The 9700-nt window shown below is 29.8% G+C and overlaps 2 pseudogenes; one reads left to right on the top strand and one right to left on the bottom strand.

The window, feature by feature from the left end:
• Positions 1-467: 467 nt before the first annotated feature.
• Positions 468-2735, bottom strand: LOC115244731 (annotated as a pseudogene).
• A 2808-nt stretch (positions 2736-5543) lies between these two features.
• Positions 5544-7760, top strand: LOC115244729 (annotated as a pseudogene).
• Positions 7761-9700: the final 1940 nt, after the last annotated feature.

The raw sequence follows: 9700 nt of genomic DNA, 5'->3' as shown, positions 1-9700 counted from the left end.
GAGAAAAAAAGAAAGAAAAAAATATATTTCCTTTCGTAATAATTTTTTATTAATACTGAGTCTTTAATTTCAAGGGATCTTGCATATTTTTAAAGTAAAAGTGATTTCGGTCTAATTAACTAAAATTAAAATAAATTGTAGATTAAATAATGTTGATCAAAAACTGTCATGGGCAGAAAGTCTAAAAGGCGGAACAATTGCAAGATAATAAAAATATTATCTTGCATTTTATATAATTTTTCATAAATTATATCACATTTCTTTTACATATTTATATTACATATTGTTTAATTTTATACTTCAAATTTCATACATTAAAATAAAACAATAACTTCTTTTATTAGACAAATATCTTGTCTTCTTTACGAGGACAATAATAATGCTACGTTTGAACAACGAGGGCAATCGATATGTGTTTTTATTCGTCCAATCGGCTCAGAAAAATTAAAAATTACTTTACCATACTTTTATTCTTGCTGGGTAGAATAAAAAACGGTGAAGTATGATATGGAAGCGTTTGCTATCTAAAATAGAATGTATCTTTTTCTTGTTTTATTCACTTATTATATATTATTAAGAAAATTGTAATACATTGTGTATCTGCAATATATTCGTATATATTTCTCACCGAAGCGGCACTTTGCAAAGACGCTACAAATACTCCACCGAGAATCAGATGGAAACTTTTAGTACCCCTTTGTAGCAGAAAAAGTATCATGTTTTGTATATGTATTGGAGCCACATACCAACGAACGTTATATCTACAAAACAATAAAATAAACAAATTGTAATTAGTTAAAATGTGTAAATAAATATTTTATCACACACATGTGAACATACGCGCACCGACACATACACAAACAAACACATACATATACATATGCATTTTTTTTTTTTTAATAATCAACTTTATCAAAAATTTTTTAATTTTTGACGTATTTTTAATATCTGGAAAGTAAATATATTTATATATAAAATTGCAATTTTTTTACACTGTAGCAAACAAATATTCATTGTGATCTGTTATTTCTTGTGCAGTGTAATTGTCTAGAAACAAGTACATGTAGTGGCAAATTATGTTAGTCAGAGAGAGTATAAGTTACCCAATGTTACCAGTAAATGACGCCAAATGAAAATTATGAGACACATGCTATGTATACTATTAGTTTCTTATGCACCATGTTCTATGCATATTATAAAATATGTCAATAGCTTAAAAACTACGTTGTGTAATATATCGCTGTTTATGATATAACTTACATAATTGCAAGATTTCGCATAATTATCTAAGATGTGTGCGGATATCATAGTAGTTTATATATAATTTGTGTTTCTAAGAGAAGATAAGCATGCAATAAATTTTGTAGATCATTTGAACGTTAGAAAACCATTTTGTTATTTTTTTGATCTATGCAGGTTTGTTGCTGTTGTTAATTTCAATTTTATAAAGTGACGGCAGCTCTTTCAGGAATTTTTAGATGAAATTTACCCGAAGAAGATTACAACTTAGGCAAAGCACACCAGCCGCTATCAAGCAGAAGAACGATCCCAAAAAACTGGATATTAAAAAATTACTAAGCCTTTAAATATGAAAGAAAATATTATTATGTGCAAATAAATACTTGTTACGAATATAACAATAATACGAACTTCATAGCTTTGCAATGAATGTTCGCAGCACAAATTAATTCCTTACAACTCTTTTGTTCATTTTTGTAACCACCTTTTTGTAAAATATCAATTGCCCGTTCGACACGATAACTGTAAATAATTTTGTTGCTGTAATTATATGGTTTGTTTAAGCATTTTATTTATATTGTTATACATATTTCTACTGTTATTCATACTCTTTGTTTACTTACCGGGCAATACTAAACATTGTGCAAGTATGTTGAAGATATGTTAAAAGCATAGTTCCCGTCGTTATCATTGCTAATAAGCTTATACAACATGCTGCGTGTCTATGCAGAGTAATTAAATAAGAATATCTTTCTTGATCAATAAAATATTCTGTCATAATATGCACCGAAGAATGTGATCGAGATTTGTTTGTGAAAGCCATAATGTGACCGAGAAAATTTATCTTACATATTAGTGCAATCATAATGCGTTTTACTTTGCTTCCTACTTTCTCATGATAGCGATTTCATTTTTGTCTTCTATCTCATTACACACATCTTGAAGTTGTTTCAGCGAACTCCTTAACTATCATGTTGATAATATTGTATGTCGTTCCTCTTTGCAACATTTAAAAATGATTATGATATGGCCTCCGTATTCTTTCTTGATCAGATTCAAATTAATTTGTTTTTCTGTACTTTGTTTTTTTAGTCTGCACTTACATTACAATGATTAGAGAAAAGAAAGTAAACGATATGTTAAGAAAAAATAAAATATCTAGAATAACTCGATCCAGAGTAATGAATACGAAGCCCGCATGTATTGCATTCAAAGATACATATATCAATGATGCTTAATGGTTTACACGCTTACAATATTGGCGTTAATCCAAAATGAATTGTATTTGATCGCAAAGCAAACGTAAAAGAATGCCGCAGATATAACTTTATAGATGAGATCCAAAGTACATTCCAATGTTATAAATGTTGTTAACTATAAATATTAATGTTATTCATTATATTGAAAAAGCTATATTATTCGATTTTTAGTCTATAAATTCTCAATTTTTCGTTAATTTTTTATGTAATTATTTAGTAAATGAATTTTATAAAATTAATAATTATATGTAATTATAACAGTTGTGACGCGGTCACCTCGCTCGACGCTTGGATCGGCTCGTCGGTGTCCGGGTTCGAGAAGAGAGGAGATTCAAGCTTGCGTAGACACAGTATAGGTAGAAAAGATAGTTTATTGAAAGCGAAATATATACAGAGTAGCGTGCAGGTCCGTGCGGTGTTAGGCGTGCGCTTGACCGCAAACAGGCGCTAGGCAGTGATGCCAGAATGGCCACGCTAGCAACACGCAACCGTAGTGGAGGGGATGACGCACACAAGCGCAAACCGCGTACGTGTGAGCTCGGCGCTTCGGCTGGCTTCGGATAGCAGAAGAGGACAGATATACTGTTTTCTGTCTCTCTCCTTCTTATCGAGCCGGCACGAAGACCGGGCGATACACGTCGCTTGATCGCTTCTTACTATGCCTTAAATGTTTTTTTCAGCCTTTTTGTATGAGATATATTATCTATTATATATCTATTATATAATATATTTATGATTAAGATACGTATATAAATTACTTAAAGTTTTTAATCCACGTAAAAATGCATTTTAAATCGATGATTTGAAAGAAGGAATATCCGTGTGGAAACAACAAAAGGAAAAATCATACATTTGATTGTACAAGAAATATATCGATTTTCCGACAAATGATTAAAAATAATGAGAAGTACTATAAGAAATTTTAAATATTTAAAAAATATGTCATATAATAATATTTAACTCTTTAGTTTCTATACATACATATTTACAATATCATTTCAATACACAAACGTATATACGGACCACATATATATGTTTGTGTCGTTGTCAAACAATACTGAATGATGATTTTCCACACCACCTATATGAGGTACCACCAATGGCGCGTAAGATTTTTTTAACGTGGATCTTCGCCTGTAGCCATATCATACCACATTATAATATATAATATGCTCTATTGTATCTGTCATTTATAGAATATTTTTTGCACACTTGTTTTTGCAAATGTGATGTCAATTAGTGACAATAATTTTTTTACACACTTATTTTTGCAAGTGTGATGTCAATTAGTGACAATAATTTTTTTACACATTTGTTTTTGCAAGTGTGATGTCAATTAGTGACAAATTTTTTTACACACTTGTTTTTGCAAGTGTGATGTCGATTAATGACAATAATTTTTTTACACACTTGTTTTTGCAAGTGTGATGTCAATTAATGACAACATCACGCAACTAATCTACTGCTCTGTTTTACTCTTGAGCCTCCATCTCGCACACACACATATGCACGAAAATTTTATTTTGCAAAATCTTTTTTATAAAGCTTCTGAACTCACTTCTCTAAGCTCATTTATACTCTTTGATGAAATGCCGAGTGCGGGGTTTACTGATTAGGCACGTGCAGATTACAAATCTTTTATATTAAGTAAATGTTGACGGCACAGGCCGATAACTAAACTGTAATTTTATCATTTTTTTCCACTTTTCATATGAAATGTTAAACTCCGCCCTCCGTTATTATGTATACTTTAATTTTGGAAAAGGATTTTTTGATATCTATAATCAAAAAAAAGATTTTGCTAAATAAAGTTTTTATCGGTAAAACAGACCCTTTGGGATCCCCTTAAGCTGCTTTAATCATGCGGTTTTTTCAATTTTTGCTTCCTCATAGAGGAAGCTATGTGAGTAAAATAAAAATTAAAATGAATTCTTTCACTAATCCTCACTAAATTCAATATCAAACATCCTTTAATAATACTCTATTCATGTATATACAATCTAATTTATTTTATAGTTATGATTATAGTTATTATATAGTTATACTCGATAATGTACTTTTTTTATATTGATACATGTTCTGATAAACTTTATCATACCCTTAATATATTCACAATTTTAATTTTTTTTTTTGCAGTAGTACAAAAATATATTATTTTAATAAATTAACTTGATATTATATACTGCTATTACTTACTGCAATTTATGTTGTTTTTAGTAATGTACGTGTTTTTTTCCAATCTTTCGATATATCTTTCGAAGCATTTTGTTGATAAAATAATATAAATGATTATCCACTTATTATAAATTGTATATTTTCTCTTTGACTTCTGCAACAATAGACGATGTAAGAATTCAATATACATGTATAAGTATTAGAATGCGATGTTCGATGTTGCATCTTTATGGCAGCAATAAATTAAATATAATTTGAAAGCTACGTACATAAAGTCGTCTGCATCAAGATTTCATATGGCTAAACCAAAATTGATAGTTTGCTTGTACGGCATAACGTTGAGCCGTAAGTTACAGGTGGACATAAATGTAACATTACATTTCACATTATGTATAAGATATGCATTTTAAAACAATCGTGAAAATATCGTTCTGCGATGCAAAAGTTTTATATCGTCGTAATAATATAGTGCATTCGCGAATGCATAATTGAAAATTGAAGATGAAAAACCGAATTGCAAAAGGCTATAGACTCTTTACGATTGTCAGTGAAATTTTCTTGCTCATCGCGCTGTAAACAATAATTGTCGTATTATTATAATGCATTATATATAATTTTCAAATTAATAATAATTATTATTATTATAATATTGTGCGTTAAAAATTTATTATTTTGATTTACAAATTTTGTGATGTGCGGGCAATTTCTTAACTTAAAATTTTGTTATACATGATTATTTCACAATCGTATAATTTGTAGTATTATTTATCTTATTAACCGGGGATTACGTTTTCGTAAATTATGGTGAAATATGTGAAAAAATAAGATAAACGGAATAAAATATTAGATTTTTCGAAAATGATATATTAAAATATAGAAATATAAGATTTAGATACATAATATAAAAACATTTTCTGGCGTTTTCGCATAATCAAATTTTTTCTGATAATATATTATTGGACAAGTAAAAAAAAAAAAGAACAAAATGAGCGTTCTTACATTCACATTTCAAATTCTTACCATTTGCGGATGTTGGACACCGAATTCGTGGACATCACGATACAAACGTGTTATATATGATATATACACAGTCTGTATAGTTTTGTTAATAAATACATTTATGTTGTCGCAACTAATGGATATAATTCTGGATGTCGACAACACCGACGATTTCGCCGAAAATTTTTACGTGACGCTTGCCATGATTGTATCATGCTGCAAGATGTTTAGTTTATTGAGAAATCGTAGCAACATCGCGATGTTGATCGATATTCTGATGAAGAAACCATATAAGCCCGTCGAATTCGATGAAATAAAAATTCGACAGAAATTCGACAGACTTATACAGTAAATATTGCAAAATGATTAGTAAAATTATGAAACGTAATCACATATTATATAGAGGATTATCTTTTAAGAGACCTTATATTATATAGAGAATACATATAAAAAATATATACTCGTAGAAGATATTAAATAAAGTGATTCTATATAATTAAATTTTCTACAAAATCCATATACATATTGCAACCTTTTTAAAAATAGATTTTAAGATCAATTTTTTATATAACGGTAAATTAAAGTCGAATTATCAACATTATATTCAGTAAAAAGTTAAGATTATTGAAAACATTAAATAGTGAATTTCAAAAATGCTTACAACTATTTTACAGGATGAATACGCTCTATTATGCGACTCTAATCGAATTGACGTGTGCGTTTGCAGTAGCAACATTAGTGTTTAAAGATTACAGAAAGGATAGATTAGCTTTCAAAGCATAGTTACCATTCAATTATTCTTCACCGATTCTATTTCGAATCGCTTACATGCATCAATCGATAAGTTTGACGGTTGGATCGGTCCTCCACATCGCTTGCGACAGTCTCATTTGCGGATTATTAATGCATATCTGTTCTCAAATAGAGATATTCAAGTGTCACTTGAGGAAGATCGTAAACAAATCGCATTTCCTTCGTGAGTGCGTTATACAGCACGTATATATCTCTAAGTCAGTTTTCTTATTAATAAAAATTTTCTTCTACAAATACAACGTATGTGTATAAATACACATACATACATATATGTACATGCGCGCATGTGCAAAATAATTTTAAAGATGCTTGAAAAAGTTATGTGTCCAATTGATTCTAGATTCGCGTTTATGGTAAACAAAAAATTTAGATTTATCATCACTGTTCAATTTGTAGTGAGTATGTTGGTAGTGTGTTTTAATCTGCATCAACTGACACAGATGGATATAAATGCGAAATATATTCAAATAATGTTATACATGTGTTGCATGCTGACACAAATCTCTTTTTATTGCTGGTACGGAAACGAAATCAAGCTTAAGGTGTGCACTTTTTAAAGTATATTTCTTTTCTTATGCATGATTTTTTTTATTTTTTTTTTAAATTTTATTTTGTCTGGCATATCGAATTTGTTTGTATTATATATACATTCTTACGTTTAGTGCAACGTTATTGCATCAGAGACATATTAAAGCATAGTATTTTACGAGAATTAATTTTTATTTAAGATCATTATTTAAAGGTCCCTTTACCTCATTTTTTTTATAGATATACAGAATCAATCTGCAAAATAATGCATACAATTTGAATATTTATCTCATTTTATAACTAAAATTATTTAATTATTTTCCCATATTTTTAAATATAGAGTCAACAACTGGCTAGTAATGTGTTCGAAATAGAATGGCTTACTTTGGATCATAACGTAAAAAGGAGTTTGTTAATAATTATGACACGCAGTATGATACCTATTGAATTTACCAGTGCCTATGTTATCTCTATGAATCTTGAATCATTCGTCATTCATACAAATTTATTTTTATGAGAACATACCCGTTTGAAACCTCGAAAAATGAGTACATTTTCTAGATTCTTTTGCAGCGCAACGACTTGATAAAAATTTTTAATTTTTTTACGATATTAATACAATATTATTTACTACCTAAATAAAAATTTTCAGCTTAAAAAAAATTTTTTTTTTTTGAAGTTATGGGAATATTTGCGGAGCTCCTTCAAATTTTAGGTGGGTGCACGGTGTGCATGAAAACGTTAGATCATATCTGAAATAAAAAATCCAAGTTTTTTCTCTAATTGAAAAAATTTAATTTATAAAACTAAATATTTTATTTGTGGAATTTTTATTTATGGTAGTTAAAACGAACGATTTTCACTTATTCGAACAATTTCTGGCTCAAATTTCGAATAGCTCCTACCTCCGAATTTGATGAAATTTTACAGAAATGTAGCATTATTAAATGTAGTTGAATGCCACATATGTCAAATGCGAATGTGCGGAAACGTGTCTAATTTCCGAGATATTCAAATTTTAATTATCTGGCTAAATGGAGAATTTTTAAGATTTTCATATAAAGAAAGGATTAAAATTCAAAAATATTTCGCTAAAATATTTCATTTTACAAGTTAATGTTAGAAGATGTAAACACCAGCGTGTTAAAATATTATTATAATAAAAAAAACTAGATAAACAAATTTCATCGTTTGCGATATTTTATCGTCCGTGACATTTCATCCGTCCGCGACATTTCCATAATTATACGGTTTTACATGGGTTTGTAACTTTCTGCACGAAACGAAGTCCATTCCACATCGCCCTGTGCTTCGGACGCGAAACGAGGTTTATAATTATACAACTTTCTGTGCGAAACAAAGTCCATACTACATCATAAACTACACTGAGGCCTTTCGTAATGCTAATTACCATCGACGAGATACATCTATACATTTTCGATAATAAAACAATAACTGGATGAACTAAAATAACACGCAGCAAGTTTTTTTTCCAGTCACACTAAATCCCATAAGACCACCGGTCTTTAATAATATCTCGTCGGTGTAATTGCGCGTTCTCAATCCGAATTATATTTAAATAATTAAAAAATATCGTTGAAGTATAGAACGAAATATTTTTACTCTAACAATAAGTATCAATACAAAAATAGTTATTGTTCGTAAGGATTGCAACAAAATAATAATTTATAATTTGGATGTTTGTTACTTTGGTTCTTATACTTTGAGGGAGGTTCTTACTTCCATTTTATCGGTTTAAAAATAATTTTAATGAATTAATGAGATTTTTTCAATGAAAATGACATCAAACACGTGCATACACTAATGAGCACCGATGCAAATTAAAAGCTATTATAGACAAATTTATATAAGCATAATTAATTATTATATTTTTCTATAGTTTTAATCGTGTTTTATCGTTTTTTAAAAGGACTCAAAAAGCTTTTTTTTTAATAGTTTCTTTTTCTGAGTGATGGTTTTCGTTTTCAACTGCTTTTTGTAGAGAGGGAATTATTTGCGCATGAAATACAAAGACATTATTTGTTTAATTTGATTAGATATAACAAAAGTGACAATCAATCATTCCAGAAAAAAAAATCTTGAAAAAACAAAATAAATATCAAGCGAAGCGGCAGCGTTGCGACGCCAAGTATATATAAAAATTCGTTCCAGCTTGTCAACGGTTTGCCTATATACAGGGACTGCGACGCTACCAAGTAGCTTATCCGGAATTTTAGGTCTAGTCAACTTTCGATTAAGATATTTTAATAACTAAAGCCGTAATAAAAAATCTAACGGCACTTTTATTATATAATGTGAATACAAGCTTTCGATTGCGACCGGTTCGAATAAGATTGGTGCAGTCAATCCCGAGAAATGATGATCGTATATCAGAATTGTGACATTTTTCGTTCTTCATCATTATCATCATAAGTTTCAGACTCTCACGTACGTATGCTCGCACGCACACACGCAAAGCGATTTTGTCCCTCAAGGCGCGTTTGCAGCGCTCATGTACAATTATTCGCTTGAGTGTGCAAATACGCCTTGAGAGACAATGCGTATGTGCGTGCATGCGTATATGAGACGTATCAAGCAGTGATGCCAGAATGCCCACGCCAGCAACACGCTACCGTAGTGGAGGGGATACGCACACAAGCGAAAACCGTGTACATGTAATGCGCAGA

The sequence above is a fragment of the Formica exsecta genome, unplaced genomic scaffold (genome assembly GCF_003651465.1).
Source record: "Formica exsecta isolate Colony F162 unplaced genomic scaffold, ASM365146v1 scaffold839, whole genome shotgun sequence".
NCBI lineage: Eukaryota > Metazoa > Arthropoda > Insecta > Hymenoptera > Formicidae > Formica > Formica exsecta.
Note: the sequence above shows the minus strand (reverse complement) of the source record. Positions and strands in the feature narration are given on the sequence as shown.